Source organism: Lagenorhynchus albirostris, chromosome 4 (assembly GCF_949774975.1).
Source record: "Lagenorhynchus albirostris chromosome 4, mLagAlb1.1, whole genome shotgun sequence".
NCBI classification, from domain to species: domain Eukaryota; kingdom Metazoa; phylum Chordata; class Mammalia; order Artiodactyla; family Delphinidae; genus Lagenorhynchus; species Lagenorhynchus albirostris.
Genome location: NC_083098.1, coordinates 85,339,750 through 85,355,302, shown reverse-complemented (window position 1 = coordinate 85,355,302; position 15,553 = coordinate 85,339,750).

Sequence of the window (15,553 nt, the reverse complement as noted above, 5' to 3'; positions counted from 1 at the left end):
ACATTTCTGAATTCATTTCTACATTTATATCAGAGGTACAACAGACACATTAGTAGACCCCCAAAGATGTGACTCTTAAAAGTTTAAGAAGTTATTACCATAAGTTCCAGATGCTGTATTAAATTAAACAGATATAACTATCTCCGGGAGTTTATAATTAAAAAGAAAGAAATGATCCAAAATATAAATAGGTGATAGATGTAGATAGATATATAGATAGATGAAAAAAGGGGGTTGTTTTATATTAGCAGCATCTCTTTATTAAGGGATGAAATTCTAATTAGCTGGCCACAAACACACAAAAAGAATGTATGATTAATTTTTTTGTACCTGATTAGAAAATTAGGTACAATTTTTTTGTACCTGATTAGAAAATTTTCAGAAAAATGTGGGGAAACAATCTATTTGTTGAAAATAAGATGAGAAGGATGAACAAGATTCCAGAGATGAATAATTCCAGAGATGAATAAACTATCAAGATAGTTTAGCCAAAGGGAAGAGGAGTGACAGAAAGGACTGGGAAGGGTGTAACACTGAAGATGTAGGTCAAAAATAGGCTATCCAAGAATCAAATAAAGGGGCAGAAGGTTAAAGCGGTCAAAGGAGAGAAAAGGAGAGGAGAGAGAAGATGGAAAAGTAAAGGATTGGGGGCACAATAGTGCCGGGGACATTGTAGATGTTCAATGAAGTTTGGGTGGATGGATGGATGGGTGGATGGATGGATGGATGGATGGATGATGGATGGATGGATGGACAGTCAGAAGAATATAATAGAAAGGGATAAATTGATGGCTGAGGGTGAGAATTCAGTCTTATTACAGACAAAGAAGGAATAATGAAGATAGAGGGAATTATAGTGTTGGATTTTGTAGGATGTCAATTTGTAACTATTTAAAGTGCAGATAAGTTTTCCTCTAGCTAACTCATGTGTCAGACCACAAGTTAAAGGTCACTTTCTTAAAGAGGGCTTTTCTGACTATTAATCTAAATTAATTCATCCGTTTTTTCCTCTCTTGGCACTCTATATTTTTCCTTTATAACACTTACCACAGTTTGTAAACAATATTTTTGGCAATTATTTGTTTAATATCTGTTCCCCACTAGACTATAGGCTCCCTGAGGGAAAGAACTATGCCTTTTTTTGCTAACTACTTTGTCTTTAGGGCCCAGCATAAAGCTTGGCACATGTTAAGCTCCCAATAAATATTTGTTGACTAAATGCACAAATAAGTGCATGAATCCATGAGCGAATGAGGTTGGGACATGGGGAAATGCAAAGCTGTGAGGCTTATCCAGCCTCATGAGGATTGAGGCCTATTAATTCAAGGAATGGCTGTAGTGCAATATAAAATGCCCTGGAAATAGCCAAGACACAGAAGCAACCTACATGTACATCGACAGATGAATGGCTAAAGATGTGATACATACATACAATGGAATATTACTTAGCCATAAAGAGAATGAAATAATGCCATTTGCAGCAACATGGATAGACCTAGAGATTACCATACTAAGTGAAATCAGACAGAGAAGGATAAATACCATATGATATCACTTATACATGGAATCTAAAAAAACTGATACAAGTGAATTTATTTACAAAACAGAAACAAACTCACAGACATAGAAGACAAACTTATGGTTACCAAATGGGAAGGGGGGAGGATAAATTAGGAGTTTGGGATTAACAGATACACACTACTATATATAAAATAGATAACTAACAAGGACCTACTGTATAGCACAGGGAACTATATTTAATATCTTGTAATAACCTATAATGGAAAAGAACCTGAAAAAGAATATATATATATATATATATATATATATATTACTGTACACCTGAAACTAACACAGAATTGTAAATCAATTATACTTTAAATTGAAAAATAAAATAAAAATTTTAAAAATGCCTTGGAATTGGAATCGTAAAGTCTGAGTTTAACACCTGCCTCTGTTGTTTACTTGTTGTCTTAATTAGGGCAAGATAACTTATCCAAGCTTCTGATCTCTCAAATGAGGATAATACACCTCACATGGTTGTTATGAAGCTTAAATGAAGAAATTATTCAGAACTTCTCAAAGGTTTTCTCCCAAGAACCCCTCAGGAAAGTGGGGTGGGGGTTGTAGTTCACATCTCTGTTGAACTGAAGGCACACTCAAAACAAAAGCAACTTTTTTGAAATAGGTTTCATCTTGAAAGTTTATGAAAAGTTTGTATTTTATACTATAGTATATACCTATATTGTTTCAGTATTTAAATTATGTTTTAAATTGTTCACTGCTAATTTACTTAAATTTTTTCCCATAAAATAATTGAACAAAATGGATGCTCATAAAAAATGCCCTGTATTATTATCCTTTGGTTTTCCATATTTATGAGAAGCATGGATTTATGTGAAGTGGCCTCCCACATGATGGTTGGTCCTCCGTAATTTTGTTGAACCTGAATCTGTCCACCAGAGGAGCAGCAAGGTTAGTTCAACAGGCAAAACAGATAATATGAGGAGGATTCCCTCCATAGAGGCAGTGCCAAGGCAGGTTTGCTAGTCTGGACATAAATCAAGGGTAAAGGTTAGAAAGGATCTATAACTTCATTTAAACCTATATAATCAAAAGGAAAATGATCATTGCTATGTAAACTGTAGAATTTATATACTAGATAATTATATATTCATTATAAATAATTACATTTATTTATAATAAATATATTATTATATATAATGTTATCACATAATACAACATATTGAACTATCTTCAGAGAGAAAATTATCAAAGATTACTCCTATCTTTTGTTTTATTCTTAGAACCAAATGTAAAAAAAAAAACCTCCACCCTCTATACTAACAACTAGAAATTGTCAGTTCTAAATCTGAATTAGCCCTAAATATATGCTCTATACATTTAGCTGTGGCTCACTTTCCATTTCCAAGGTTTCAATCCAGTGAAAACATTAAACACAGTATCACTAAAGCAAACCCCCATACGAACTAAATGTGGTCTGCCCTCAGTTTCCTCATTATAAAGTAGGGTCAGCAATACTTACTTCACAGGCTGGTTATAGCACTGAATGCAATGATGCCTATGAGTGTGCCAGGTACAGTGCCTGGCACACTGTAACCAGGACCACCTGAGTTCTAGGCTTCATTCACTGCTGTGTCATCGATGCCCACCTATTATGGGCTGAATTGTGTCCCATGCCCACCCCCTTGGCCAAATCCATATGTTGAAGTCCTAACATCCAATACCTCAGAATATGACCATATTTGGAGATAGGGTCTTTAATGAAGTAATTAAGTTAAAATGAGGATTAGGGTAGGCCCTAATCCAATATGTCTGGTGTCCTTATAAGAAGAGGAAATCTGGACACAGACAAGTACAGAGGGAAGACAATGTGAAGACATAGGGAGAGACCATCTTACAAGCCAAGGATCCAGGTCTGGAACAGATCCTGCCGTCACGGCCCTAACAAGGAACCAATTCTGCGGACCACTTCATCCCAGATTTCTAGCCTCCAGATATGTGAAAAAATAAACTTCTGTTGTTTAAGACACTTAGTCTGTGGCATTCCTAGCAAACTAATATACCACTGGAATGAAACCTCCATGAAAGCAGAGATTTTTCTTTTCTTTTTGTTCAGTGATGTACCCTGAGTGCTTAGAACAGAGCCTGACACAGAGCAAGCACCTAGTAATTGTTGAACTATTACATAAATGTCCAGTCCTGTACTTGGCACAAGATATGTAGCAAATATTTGAAGACTGAATAAATGATTCTATTTCCCAAATACCAAATCAGGACATAGGTTGAAAAAAAACTTCTGTAAGTATATTTATGTAAGCAGTGTAAAACTTTCAATATTAAATCACACTTGACAATCACCTCAATTGAAGAGGGCAAATGTCATGAAATTCAAGCTGGTCTGGGAAAATCCAGCTTTGGTAGAATAAGTTGCCAACTGTTTGATGTCCCTACCCCTTGACCTAAATTGAAGCACCGTACATACAGCTCTCACTTGCTTTTCCAACCTCTTTTCTCCAAGTCTTCCACACTTTGCTGGAACCACTGTGGTCTCTGCATCTGTTCCAGATATACCAGGCTCAACTCAAATCCCTCCTCCCACATGAAGCCTTTTCTGACCCTCTGAAGCCAAGGCTTATTTGGCTTCAGATATTTATTTATTTATTTGGACTACTTTTTAAAAAAACATATCATCTACTTCCTCATACCATCAGTTATCTTTGGGTGAAGATATCTTTCTGGTTTCCATTTTAGATTGAAAGGTCTCTGAGGACAGGGATGGTGTAAATTACTTAATTCTACCCCTATCTAAGTAGAGGTCCAGCAAATATTGTAGATTATAAAATTATGTCATTGGAAAACGGCATAGTCAGCAGTTATGCCGAACCCCAGCCCTGAGTCCAAAGAGTCAGGAAAGGCACTGGCAAATCCAAATCTCTTTAACAACTTGGGCACAAGTCCTACTAAAAGTGGTAAATGGAGAACTGCAATTACAGAGCCATGGTGCTGTTAATGTCGCCATTAACATCACTCTAATAAACATGCATCAGGCCCTATTTTTGAATAATGTCTATTTGACTAATGCTGGGAGTTTCCTTTCCAAGGATTCTTACTATTCTTTCCTTTGGCTGGTTTTTTGGTTTTTGTTTTATTTTTTTGATTGACTAGACACCGCAGATAACCAAATCAGCAGCAGGGTGCGGAAATACGTTTGATCTCTGCCTCTGTGGGCTTGGCAAACAAGCTAGAGTGTGTTTATGCAATCATAGGCAAAAGAAATACTGCATAGAATTAATTACTCTTTTTTTTTTACTATCAGTCCTTTTTCTGATTTTCCTGATATGAAACATGACCCAGTGTAAGGAAAAGTCTTTCCTCTTGATTTAATGCAAAAACTTTAGGAAAAATAAGTGTGATATTCCTCAGTTTGTTTTCTGACCATTTGATCTCATCTTCATATGACCTTTAAAAAAATCCTGTTGTTATGTTTCTTTTCATTTAATTGGATCCAAACAATAATGATAAACAAGATAACTGGAGAAAGGAGGGTCCTAACCTCACAGGTAAGTGTGGATATCACCGTCTTTGACTATTTTAATGTGCTCCTCATTGAATCCCCAGTCTAACTTTCTCTCCATTTTTATGTGATGTAAGAGGACATGTTGAATGGAATTTTTATTGATAATAGTTTGAATAAAATATTTAATTATAATATTCCCCTTGGGAAATTAGACTCTAATAACACTATTTTGAGTAAAGTTTATATTTTCAGGAGTATAACTCAGAAATACTAAAGCAAGTGATACGGAATAAGGTATAAAATATCAAAATACAAATCAATACTACATAAATCAGACTGTGGACATCCTTTTATAGATAAATAAATTCAAATGGAAAAGATAATTTACGTGGTCAAGGAAATTAGTTGTTGGAATAATATAGAATTGTCCATTAAGTATAAAGAGTTGAGACAGGAACTATAAAAAGATAAAGCCCTTACCCCAATCAGCTTACAAATAACTACTGGAGTGCAAGCTAACTAGAAGTATAAACTGCACGGGGAGCTGAGGAGGGAGGTAATTCTACTGATAAAAGCAATTTTTCTTTAATTTTTGAAAGATGCCTTTTTTAGATTCAAAAAGAAAATTTGAATTATACACATTTTATTTAAAAAAAATGATACAGGAAAGGTTTTCTTTAAAATAAGATAAACAAACTTTGCCTTCCTTCTTTAGTTTCTAAAGACTATAGAATAGAAAGATTGCTATCTAGAATTGAAATAACATAATCAACAGTGTTATTAGGGAGGGCATCAGGCATAGCAATCACTGTGTCTGAATTAGACAATACATCTTTGTCGGGTCATCTGTACCAAATGGTCTAGATTAAATTAACTCTTTTTTTTTTAAAGAATCTAAAGGTACTTTTGCTTCAAGTACAGAAGAAAGTCAAAGGAAATACATTAAGAAGTATGACAAATTTTGTCATACAAATAGCACTACTCATTTGATAGCACTACCACCTAATCAAAACCGCAAAGTATCAAGGACTGGACTTTGGAAAGGTTCTTTCAAATGCAGCAGAATGGGGAACACCTCGAGATATTTGGTGAGGGAAAGCAAACAGATTCTACCAACAGTATCTCTCCTGAAACATGGTAAATAAATCCTCATCAAGACATTTCCTGGGAATTTCTGGTGGCGCAGTGGTTAAGAATCTGCCTGCCTAGTCAGAGGACAAGGGTTCGATCCCTGGTCCGGGAAGAGCCCACATGCCGCGGAGCAACTAAGCCCGTGTGCCAAAACTACTGAGCCCACACTACACAACTACTGAAGCCCGCACGCTCTAGGGCCCGCATGCCGCAACTACTGAGCCCATGTGCTGCGACTACTGAAGCCCACATGCCTGGAGCCTGGGCAACAAGAGAAGCCACCGCAATGAGAAGCCCGCACACCAAACGAAGAGTAGCCCCTGCTCACTGCAACTAGAGAAAGCCCCCGCGGAGCAAGGAAGACCCAAAGCAGCCAAAATTACATATATATAAAAAAAAGGCCTTTCCTGTGTCCTCCTGAATCTTGGGAACTTCTCTAAAATGCCCTCATATTCTCAGGACTAAGTGAAATACAGTGAATTTTATTTGAAAATTGTGCCAAGTAAACACACATATGGGAAAGGAGAAAAACTTGTGTGAATCTGGGGGAAATCTTCATTTTTCTGACAGCCACAAAATACTAAGAGAAATGAGTTTAGGATTCCACCACTGTTAATTTCAGCTTCTTTTGAATCTTTATATTTCTTATCTCCAGCACAGAAAAGGAAATTGGTTACATAAATTACTGTGTAGCAAAAATTGTATTCAATGAGTTTTGAAAGTGTTTCCCTCTTTTTTTTAGAAAGTGAATTTTCTATGAAGATACTGTGACTACTAGGCAGAATTGTATATTCAGTGGTACTGATGACTTCTTTTATGATGGTATTCCAAAAAATTTTTTAAATATTTCTCATAAACCTGCTAAACTTAAGAGGTGCTAGAATCCATAATGTTCATTAAGTAATAGATCCATTTGCAACGATAATGAACAAAATTGAAATGTAAGTCTAAACAGCTCATGTAAAACTGCTGACTGGCTAAAATATTCTTTAAAATCTAATAAACTAAAGATTATACTGATAGCATAAACACAGTATACATTGTAGATCTTTCTTGTCCATATCATAACTGAGTAACTTTAAATAGGCAAAGATCACCCAAAAAGTACTGTACATAGTTCAAAGTTCCCCCATATTTCCTTTTTATCCCCTCCTGAAAATACAGTGTCTTCAAGAAAAGGGGTGGAGGGAGGCAAACACTGGAATACACACTGAGACATAATTTAGAGGTGTTCATGATAGAAGAAAGCACAAGTCAGTGAATTAAAAATTGAATATATGCCGTGCCTTTTTTGGTATGAGAACACATAAAAATAGAAATTTAAAAGTAACTAACCAAGGGAAGAAAAACATGGCTAAAAGGGCCGGTAGCTGAGTTGGGGTGGGGATGGGCTGGGGGACAGAGTCAGGGAGACAAACAGGATGCCAGGAGGTGAGAAATAAGGGTGGGGAGTAGTGGGCAATCTGAAGAGGAACTAACAAGGTCTGTTGCTTATAGTTACCCAGAAAACTTTAAGAATAATAACAGACAAACAAATGTAGCTTAAAGAAACCTGAGAGAAGCTAGCCCCTGCTGGCTGGGACGACAAGCCCCCCTGTATTAATGGTGCTTGGGGAGGCGAAGGTAATCTCCCACATAGTCACATTCAGCACAACTGCTGACACTCCTGTTCCCCGTTGAATCAACAGATCCTGGCGAAAGACCACGGGGAGAGGGTGGGCGGACCTTGTGCTCGGGGAAGTATATTTCTGTCTCTTGAGAAATAGGAACTTTGGCTCTATTCAGCCCAGTGTGCTGGGTTTTCTGGTTTTTCGGTTTTGTTTTGTTTTTTAACTTTTTCTCTTTGGAGTCGCTTTTAAAGCAAATACACGCTATTTTGAGGAAGAATCTCAGTTCCAAGAACGTGCACAGATTCAAGCAGCAGTTAAAAAGCCAAACAGTCAATAAAGGAAGATGGTCACCCTCCCGCGACCTCACCTCCTAGAGCCCCTCCCTTTCCACCCACAGCCCCCCATACGCCCCCCCACCTCAAAACTCACAGGCGCAGAACCACACCTCTACTCCGGGTGCCTTCAAGGGGCCACCTTGTAAAACTGTGCTTCAGGCCCTACATTTAATTACACACAGCGTGCACATTACTTTCTTAGCTATTTAAAGAAGCACACTTCTTATAACAAAAGTAATATAGGCCCACTAAAGAAAAAAAGGCACATAAGAGCACTGAATGGCAAAAAAAAAAAAAATCACCTTCACTCTTATCACTTTGCTATTACATTATTATGATTTCGATATTGTCTGTTGTTAGCAAATCTTTTCCTATTACAAGGGCAATGAAGAATTCTCTACTGTTCATGTGATCCCACCATATGCTTATTATTTTTCTAGACGTATCAGCAAACTTGTAAGGCACTTGTGAGTGTGGACAGGCTTGCCAGATTGGGAAGCTAAGGAATGAAAGTTGAAGCCTTCTTCCCCAGTAAGTACCAGGGAAACTGGTGCAACTGGGCTTTTACACAGAGGGAAACGCTTCACATGTCACAGTTCAGGATTTGGAGGTAAGCATGCAACACACTTGGAATCAGCTGAAAAAGGAAGGCAGCGAGGCCACTTCCCTAGAGTATAATTCGCACAACATCCCTCTGCTGGCTTAGTTACTGAAGAGGGAAGATGTGTGAGTGTGTGTGTGTGTGTGTGTGTGTGTGTGTGTGTGTGTGTGTGTGTGTGTGTGTGTGTGTTTAGAGTGAAAGAGATGGTGTGCGCACACACACATATATATGTATTTCTCCCCATGGCACATGCGCCATAGTCGCTGCCTCCTGCACTGCACTGGTGGAACTTTCCATTAGAGGTATTTATATTTAATGTCATTTTATATGCTATCATGCATCTCACTTGTTCAGAAACCTTCCACGGTTTCCCAAAGTCTGCTGGAAAAAATTGCATCTCTTTGGCATTGCATTTTCCCCCCAGCACAGCCTCAGCTGACCTTTCCTAGCTTGCCTTACACCATGTGGTTCGTCCACCCCACCCACCACCCCTCCACCACCAAATCCTGGGTCCCTGGGCGCCTCTCCAGACTCCAAAATGCAGTGTGGAGCCCCCTCTCCCTCCAGCAGTGAAGTTCTGTCACTGTTTATCACCTCCTCCATGAAGATTTTGGGGATTTTCCTAACCAACGTGATTTCTTTTGCAAACCTATAAGCTCCTTGAAGACAAGGCCCAAACTGCACAAGAATACTCGTAGTTTTCGAATGAACCAGTTTACCTTTTTATCCTTTTAACACCCATATAAGGGTTCTTTTCTAAATTTGGCTCATTATATTCTGCATTGTGTAATAATTAATTAAGCAAATATATATATTCTTTCAAATCTCTTGAACACAGGGATCATATACATATTTCTTGCACTCCTACACCCACCCCAGACCTATAGCAAATATTCAACCAGTACTTACCAAACTAACCCAAATCCAGGATCTAAATGCCAATACATTTTCCATAATATAGAGGAGAGGTTTGGAAACATAACGAGTAAGGCTCATTCCAAAACAAGCTGAAAGATGGGAAGTACTTTATCTTACTTTGTGGGTCTCCCATTCTCTTAGAAATAAGTTACAACTTAGAAATAAGTTACATTCTCCATTTTTATGTGTGTAGGTCATTGATTTGGGAATTACAATTCATTTCCCTTTGAAATAAATGTTATAAGTAATGTTTAAGATCCCTGATAAGTCCCCCAAAGCCAATCTGAACACTCAGTGAAGGAGAAATAGTATATTTGCAATAAAAAGTAGAAAATAAAACTATTGATATATTTTACTAGTACAATAACCAATAAAAACAACCAAATACAAGTGATTATTTTTAACTTGAATAATCATGATTCAAGGAAAGCAGATTTCACTATACAAAAAGGAGGATATATCTAATCATTCTCTCCTGGTTGCTATCATTCACCAGTCTCTTGGGAAATCAAGATGTGGCCTGAGGACCTAGGTCTTACTCTTGATTCCCCAATCTGGACAAAATTATGAGTAATTTCAGCATCCACATGGAACCACATTTAATACCCCATTCGTTCTGTTCCTTTGTCTCCTCATTTTCAGGGATATTCTCCACCCATCTCTTCTCCCACTCCCACAGGCACACCCTGAACCATGCTACCCCTGGGGATAGCATGCATCTCCTTTAAATGTTAAACTCATATATCCCCACTCTCTGGGAACTCACCTTCTAACCTTCCAGGTCATTCATTACATTATTCCCAACACACCCATTCTCCGACCTACTTGAAATGTCCAGGTCACTGATCCTTTGCCCAGGTCTCTACAGTGTCCATCTGTTTTAGCTCTCCAGCTCAGATTCCAATATCCAACATTTCAACTATTTTTGTACTACTGTCCTTCAATTGCATTGTTCTCTCAAACATAATCCAGGACAATTTCAATTGTCCACCTGCATTAGAAATAATGAGAGTTCCTGGGTTGGGTGTGCAGGACACATACCATTTTGATCTTTATTAAAAGTCATGGTCACCTAACTCAACCTCAGTATTTCCTGGCAATCCTAAATTGGATGGTTGGTTGGATGGATGGATGGATAATATTAGTGAAAACTTGTAGAGATGCTAAAGAGAATCTCTGCACCCTTTGTAATGCTTTTGAGATGGGTGACCCTTAGTCTAGCATTTCTAATTTTACTTCAAAACATGTGGCTTTGCAATTCTGAGAAAGAGTAAAGTTGGAGGCATCACAATTCCTGATTTCAAAACTACGTTACAAAGCTATAATAATCAAAACAGTATGCTACCAGCATAGAAACAGACACATAGAACAATGGAACAGAATTGAGAGCCCAGAAATAAATCCACATGTAGATAGACAGTGATATTTGATAAAGGAGTCAAGAATACTCAGTGGGAAAATGACAGTCTCTTTAATAAAAATGGTATTAGGAAAACTGGATATTCACATGCAAAAGAATAGACTGGACCCCTATCTTACAATACACACAAAAGTTAACTCTGAATGTATTAAAGACTTAAATGTAAGACATAAAAACATAAAACTACTAGAAGAAAACATAAGGAAAAATCTCCTTGACGTTGGTCTTGGCAACAATTTTTTGGCTATGACACCAAAAGCACAAAGAACAAAAGAAAAAATTAACAAGTGGGATTAGATCAAACTAAAAGGCTTCCGCACAGCAAAGGAAACCATCAACAAAATGAAAAGCAACCTATGGAAGGGGAGAAAATATTTGCAAATCATCTATTTGATAAGGGATTAATATCCAAATTGAATAAGGAACTCATATAACTCGACAGTAAAAAACAAAAACAAACAAAAAATAGTTTTAAAAATGGGCAAAGTACTCAAATAAACATTTTTTCCAAAGAGGACATACAAATGGCCAACAAGTGCATGAAAAGGTGCTTGACATCACTAATCATCAGGGAACTGCAAATCAAAATCACAGTGAGATACCACCTCACACCTGTTAGAATGGCTATCCTCAAAAACACAAGAATAACAAGTGTTGGTGAGGATTAGAGAAAAGGGAACCCTTGTGTACTCTTCTTGAGAATATAAATTGATACAGCCACTATGGAAATCAGTGTGGAGGTTCCTCAGAAAACTAAAGATAGAACGACTGTATTATACAGCAATCTCATTTCTGGGTACATATCCAAAGGAAATGAAATCACTATCTCAAAGAGGTATTTGTACTCCCATGTTCATTGCTGCATTATTTATAATAGGCAAGGTATGGAAACAACCCAAGTGTCCATCAACAGATGAATGGGTAAAGAAAATGTGATACACACACACTCACACACACGCACACACTGGACTATCACTCAGCCATTAAAAAAGAAGGAAATCCTGCCTTTTGCAACAACATGGATGGACTTCAAGGGCATTATCCTAAGTGAAATGTCAGACAGAGAAAGACAAATACTGTATGGTCTCACTTACATGTGAAATCTGAAAAAGCCAAATTCATAGAAACAGTAGAATGGTGGTGGCCTGAAACTGGGAGGTGAGGGAAATGGGGAGAAGCTGGTCAAAGGATACAAACTTCCAGCTAGAAGATGAATAAGGTCTGGGAATCTAATGTACAGCATCATGTATATAATAAACAAATTGTATTCTATACTTGAAAGAAGTTGTTAAGAGTAGATCTTAAATTTTATTACCACCAGAAAAAAAAAAAGTAATTACGTGAGGGGATGGAGGTGTTAACTAACTTTATTGTGGTTATCATTTTGCAGTATATATGTGTATCTAATCATCATATTGTACACCTTAAAATTACATATGTTATAGATCAATAACATCTCAATAAAGCTGGAAGAAAAAGAAAGGAGAAAAAAAACATACATTTTCCTTTAGGGTAGATGTGTCTGTGTTGATCATAATTTCACAAGCACGTGAAAATTTTCTGCCTTCATAACTCAGTCCATCATCACACAAGGAGGAGAAACTTTCCTGGGGAAAGAATGGAAAAACTCTGAAAGAGAGTGGAGGAGGGAGAAAGAATCTCAAGAATATGTGTCTGTGTATCAGAAGGAGATTGCCTGAAACGGAATTAACTGTGATATAAGCCCTGAAAGAGAAAGTGGAGGTTTATAGTGGCTTGTATCCACTAGGCTCTGAATCAATCTCAACATAGTATTATTGTTTAGTTGTCATCTGTTAATCAACAAATATTTTTGGAACAACTTATATTTGCCAGACACTGTTCCAGGAGTTTGGGAAACAGCATTGAAGAAGACAAGAGGGTGCAGAGAAAAGGAAACCCTCCTACACTATTGGTGGGAATGTAAATTGGTGGAGCCACTATGGAGAACAGTATGGAGGTTCCTTCGAAAACTAAAAATGGAACTATCATATGAGCCAGCAATCCCACTCCTGGGCATATACCCGGAAAAAGCCATAATTCAAAAAGGAGTGAAGAAGACAGTGTCCTTGCTCTCATGGAGCCCAGGTTATAATGGGGAGAAAAGGTTAAAAAAAAAAAAAGCAAGGAGAACTAGACATTGAATGAGGAAGGGAGGGATATTTTAGATTGTGTGGTCATTCCTAAAGATGTAATATTCGATCTGAAAACTAATGTTGAAAAAAAGAACTATCTGTATGGAAATCTGAAATCTTGCTTTCCCCTCATGACTACAAGATGGCTGCCATAGCTTCAAGCATCACACCCTCACATAACTTCCAAAGCAGGTCTGGGGGTTTATCCTTACAAGAGTTTCCATTCATCAGAAGAAACATTTTCCATAAGCCCCAGCACACTTCCCTACAGGTCCCACTGGCCAGAACCAGGTCACATAGATATGGTTCTCTCCACTCACCAGCAAAAACGATTGCAATGATTGGTTGGGAGGAATGATGCTGGCTCCAGGGAGGGGTACCCTTCCCTGAGCACATGCTGCCCCAAACCTAAACCAGACTAGCCTGCTATCCTCAAAGAGCAGCAGTGAAGCAGCTACTGGAAGGACCAAGCTTGAGATATTTCATTTACCCAGGATATATGGATTTATCCAGTACCAAAGCTTGTGCCAGGCACTGTACTAGTATTAGGAATAAAAAGAAGACCTAGACACCACTTTGTACCATCTCCTTAAAAACAGTGAGGGGAACTCCTTCTTCCCTCTCCCTCACTATTTCAAAGGTACAGTTCATGGCCACTTGCCACCCTGAAGCCCCCTCTTATCTTTTTGGTCTGAATGACTTCTTCTCAATTCATAGTTCACACTTACTCATTTTACAAACATTCATTGAACATCTGAGCCATAAGGATACAATTTTGCTAAAAAGACAAGGTCCGTGCCTTCACAGAGTTTCTATTTCAGTGACATAGAGAGGTAAAGAGTCAATTACAAGAAAGAATAAAAAGAGGTGAAGCCTGGGTGCTATCAGGGTACCAAGAAGGAGCACCTCCACTCATCCAAAGGTGGGGTGAGGGATGGTAGTAAGAAAAGATAAATTTCATTGAAGATGTCATTTAAAGGATGAATAGAATTTAGGGAAATGAGAGTGGAGGTCAGGAGTTGGGGAGAAAGCCAAGGAGGCTAGTCCATCTAGAAAAATGAGCGTGTGCAAAGGGCCAGAGGTGGAGACAGAGAGTTGGAGGAAAGCAAAGGAAAGAAGCTCATTGTTGCTGGAGAAAAGAGTGGGAGGGGAGCCCAGGTAGAGATGAGTTTATGACAGGTGAAGGTCAGGTCAACATTGGGGCTAAACTCTTGGACTTTGTCCAGAGAGAAGCCATTGAAGGGTTTGACACGTTTAGGTTTGCATTTTAGAAAAAGGCATTCTTAATCCTTTGCTCCAATCCCTTACCCACACTTCAGCCACGCTGCAAACAGGATGACCAACAAGACACTGTGGCAATAGGCTGGGCCAGGGTGGTGGCCAAGGAGTGGGTGTTGATTGAGGAGGTCAGGGATTCAGTGAACCACAGGACTGTGACCACCGAGGGAGGGGGGAGGAGTTAAGGATGACTTCAGGCAGTTCTGGTTGGGGCACCTGGAGGGATGGTGGTGTCCTTCACTGGATGGATTCATTTTTGGACAAGTTATGTTGAGCTGTCTCCCACAGGGCACTGAACACAGTTGTGTTCATTAATTAATCTTTTTTATGACTTCTCTCCTCCCTCCCGCATCTTTCATATCAAAGCCCCTCCCTATCAGATAGACCTACTTCAATCTTCTCTTCAGGTTTTCATTACTCTGTGTCCCCTGAGTGAAGCCTGTAGTTTTTGAGACCCCACTATGAGCGAGGCACAGAAATGCAAAACAATTTCACCAGTCATCACTAATATGTTGTCGTTTTTTCTCAGCTAAGTCGTCTAAACAGACATTTAACGGTGTCAGTGATCAATGGGTTGCAATTAGTAATTGACCCGAATCCAACTTTTTCCCTTGTATTTGTCTTTATTCACTAAAACAAACAAACAAACAAACAACTTCATCCCTTGACATTTTAAAGATTAATCTTATGGGACAGTATGATGGCACATAAACCGGTGTCCATTCTGGGTGTTTTCCACGTGGTCTTTTATGTATACGCATTTTTTTTTACAACAAGCAATTTCACTATTTGAGGTTTCCCGGTACTAATTTTATAATACTGTGTAGTTACATGCCGGGGCTCCGAATATACTCTATCTCTACGTTTTAAGTAGTACCATGCCTGGATGAAGCATCAAAGAGAGAATAGTGAACTTAAAGGGACTTTAAAACATCTTGAAGCAATAACAAGCCATAGACTGCAGCTGGGGCATTTTAAAACAGTGCACAAGACTAAAACAATTGAACCAATTTGTCCTTTGTTCTCTTTATTGCATTCTTTATTACATTAGTACTGCTGAAAAAGA